The sequence below is a fragment of the Tachypleus tridentatus genome, chromosome 12, assembly GCF_004210375.1.
Source record: "Tachypleus tridentatus isolate NWPU-2018 chromosome 12, ASM421037v1, whole genome shotgun sequence".
In the NCBI taxonomy this organism is placed as follows: Eukaryota; Metazoa; Arthropoda; class Merostomata; order Xiphosura; family Limulidae; genus Tachypleus; species Tachypleus tridentatus.
In genome coordinates this window covers 124,346,155-124,350,445 of record NC_134836.1, presented here as the reverse complement: position 1 = coordinate 124,350,445, position 4,291 = coordinate 124,346,155, and positions in this window count along the sequence as shown.

Below are 4,291 nucleotides of genomic sequence, written 5' to 3'. Positions count from 1 at the left end.
TAACTGTTTTTTTTTTGTCTGCGCTCTGACCACGACGGGTAATCAAAACCCTGGATTTTACTTGGTATATCTCTAAATCTACTGCGCTTACCCACTTAAGGAAAGGGAAACTGAGGTACAGCTTTGGATATCGGATCTGGCAAAAAGGGTTGGAATCTATACCATACCATAAAACATTCTCATACTTAAAGTTATAGGTGCATTATAAACACCACATACATGAATTTACTTTTCTTGTATAAAGAAATTGTGTTTCCACAGGCTTTTTTTTGTTTGAATTCATGTCAATGGCATGAAAAGTGTCAGAGTTTTAATTAAAAGCTTTGTTGTTGTTTTTTAAATTTCACACAAAGCTACTCGAGGGCTGTCTGCGCTAGCCATCCCTAATTTAGCACTGTAAGACCAGAGGGAAGGCATCTAGTCATCACCACCCATCGCCAACTCTTGGGCTACTCTTTTACCCACAAATAGTGGGATTGACAGTGATATTATAACGCCCCCATAGCTGAAAAGGCGAGCGCGTTTGGTGCGACAGGGATGCAAACCCGCGACTCTCAGATTAGGAATCGCACGCCTTAATCCACCTGGCCATGCCGGGTCTAATTAAAAACAAATGGTTGTATTCTGTATGTATATTGAATGAAAAAAAATTATATCTATATCTGATTTTACGAACTTTTATATCCAGCTCAGTTTGTTTGTTTTTTTTTTTGGAATTTCGCACAAAGCTACTCGAGGGCTATCTGTGCTAGCCGTCCCTAATTTAGCAGTGTAAGACTAGAGGGAAGGCAGCTAGTCATCACCACCCACCGCCAACTCTTGGGCTACTCTTTTACCAACGAATAGTGGGATTGACCGTAACATTATAACGCCCCCACGGCTGGGAGGGCGAGCATGTTTGGCGCGACTCGGGCGCGAACCCGCGACCCTCAGATTACGATGCGCACGCCTTAACGCGCTAGGCCATGCCAGGCCCTATCCAGCTCAGAAAACAGTTTAACGAATTCTATGTGTTATTAGCTACGATGGGAAATCTCAATGAATTTCCAAGACGTTTTAACCTTACTTATCAAAGATATTAATATTGTATAAACGGTGTTAGGCTAGCGCGTGAGCCTATGGCCTACAGTGTAATTTAGGGATCATTCATTCCACAAATATTCGTACATCTAGGTATAAGTCTTATAGATTTAAATTTATTAGTATTCAAGAAGCGAGGAATTTAGCAACTTATTCTGTTAAACTTATATATTAACGAGAGGGTATGTTAATTCATAATTAACGGTTTTTAGCATCTTCGCGAGTTTTCAACAAATGTGATTGATATATCAATCTATAATTTCAAATATTTTAATTCGACTGAAACTTGAAAGCCTGACACTCATCAAACCTGTTTTTACAGTGGAGGCCTGGCATGGCCTAGCGCGTAAGGCGTGCGATTCGTAATTCGCGGGTTCGCGACCGCGTCGCGCCAAACATGCCTGCCCTCCCAGCCGTGGGGGCGTTATAATGTGACGGTCAATCCCACTATTCGTTGGTAAAAGAGTAGCCCAAGAGTTGGCGGTGGGTGGTGATGACTAGCTGCCTTCCCTCTAGTCTTACACTGCTAAATTAGGGACGGCGAGCACAGATAGCCCTCGAGTAGCTTTGTGCGAAATTCCAAATAAACAAACAAACAAACAAACGTTTTACAGCCCAAAATATTTTTATGTCTACCTTTTATAACGTCTGTTTTTTGTTTTTTTTAAGGTGTAGGAATACATTTTAGCAGTGGTGGAAATTTCCTCGAAGAAGCGTAGCTATTCACCTAGGAATACGGGACAAGTTAAGAAAAACGAATGGCTTGCTACTCTTCTTGCGCCATCTGTTAATCATGTTCCAAGCAAATAATGTTATATTCGTGATGACAAGAAACCCATTTGAAGTAAAAACTTATTATCAAGACAGGTGAGTGGTATGGGCATTAAAAGTTTAATTAAACTAAAGTACAGAACAATGTTTCGATCCTCGCAGGTAAATAAAACAAAACACAAAACTGAGAGCTATTTCGGTTTGAATCCCTCTGTCTTCGTTGCTTGAAAACAGAAATAACCGGGGGTTTCTGAAAAACTTTTCTCTTCATTTCGCTCTTGATTTGATGTTTCGATGATGTAACCCTAGAAAAAAACAGCGAAAAAGAGTCGATGACAGTCACTTCATCACGATTGTGAATAACGTACACCAGATCACAAAATCAACGACCAATATTGGATCTAGGGTCCGTCTGGGCGGCTGGGATCTATAAAATCCGATGCCAAATTTTTGATGTGGAAGAAGCGAGAGAACCCCAAAAAAACTTACTTTCACTTCCTGGCACCAATGAAGCCAGCTAGTGCCTGTTAAGTTAGCACGAAAAAAAAGGAAGGCCTTGAATGAAGATCTAAGTGGGTGAAAATATTGAAGAGATGGGTGGGATTTTCCCCTGTCACGGGGATTCGGTCAGCGAAAAACAAGGCTGTGGGCATGTTGGTGATTAATGCTGTGGAGTATAGGTCCAGAACAGGGTATCACATGGTGGTGATTCGGCTGCCCTATATCATGGACGAGTGCGAGGTGGTGAGTCTGCCGCCCTGTTCCGCGGGACTGTGGGTGATGGAGATTCCTCATCCCGGTGGTCTTTCTTCGCCGATAGGTGCTGGTTTGGGTTGCTTGAGATATTAGTTGAGTGGAGGTTGAGGCGTAGCCCGTAGTGATGTCCAGAAGTGTAGTTTGAGTGCCCTGAGATATCTTGTTATGTGAATCAGTTTGAGTGATTTTGCTGGTTGTTTCTTGGTTGGTTGGCTGTAGGAAGCAGTCAGTCGATTTCTTATGCTGTGGCTGTCTGGAAGTTTGAAATATCCAGGGCTTGGTTGAGCGACGATGAGGGCGCTCGACACAGAAGTGAATTCTATGACAACAACAACCGTTTCGTAAAATGCAGTCAGCACTATACTTCGAGGTTGTTACTACCTGAGGAAGTAAACAGGCAAATTGGTGTGCTTAGAAAAAAATGCGATGTTCACGTATATCTTGGTTTGGATTTGACGTCCAGAGCTGGCAACGGTTCCAGAGACCGGTATAAAATCAGGTCAGCAAATGATTTTATAAATATTAAATACTCTGTGGTCACCTACTGGTTCAGTGCATCATCTGTGTAGACCTGTGAGAGTCAAGTACCACTTAGACTATTCTCTCCGTCTTTAACTACTGTTAATATTTGGCTTGAATGTGATAATTTGTATGCAGGTAATATATTTCATTTGTAGTTTCTGGCATTCTCTAATTTTCAGAACAATTTCATGAATTTTATCAAATTTATAGCGTTAGTTAGTATGGGTATTGATGATTAGTTTTTTTAGCCCTGTGTAGTTTTGTTCTGCAGAGATTGTGTTATTGGATTTACTAACAGTTGTGTTATGTAAGGTTATAATGGCTTGTTTGTTTTGAATTTCGCGCAAAGCTACACAAGGGCTATCTGCGCTAGCCTTCCCTAATTTAGTAGTGTAAGACTAGAGGGAAGGCAGCTAGTCATCACCACCCACCACCAACTCTTGGGCTACTCTTTTACCAACAGATAGTGGGATTAACCGTAACATTACAATACATCCACGGCTGAAAGGGCGAGCATGTTTGGTGTGACGGGGATTCGAAACCCGCGACCCTCAGATTACGAGTCGAGTGCTTTAACAACCTGGCCATGCCGGGCCCTAACACAGTTGCAAAAGTATGTTTAATTAGCATGCCGGTGGCTCAGCAGTATCTTATTTGTATAGCAATTTAATTTAAAATAGTTCCTAATAAACGAAGCAAATATCCTTTTTTTTTTTTTTGTAAATAATATGTAAGCTTATTACCTCAATTTAAAAGTCATAAATTGATACTTTTTGATATGGTGGTGTTACTACATTACTCTAAAAATAATTTCTAAGAGGAGTTAAAAACAATGGTGTTTACATTCGACACATACGTAATAAATGTGTTATTGCAGTATCTCGCCATTTGCGAAACAGAACCACAAATGTTGCCACGATACATTTATATATTTGTACCCTGCCTCAAAGACTATTGACACTAATCCCAACAGACTTACACTGTTACTATTGTACCCGTACTTGTTCGGGGACAATATATTAATATTTTCTCCTAGTTTTAATAAAATGTCTTTAAATGAATTTTTACTTGTACGTTTGATATTTTACAGGCGCTGTTTTAGTTTTTTTAAGGCATTTATAAAAACAAGGTTTGAAAAGAAAATAATTTAAGCTTTGGAGGT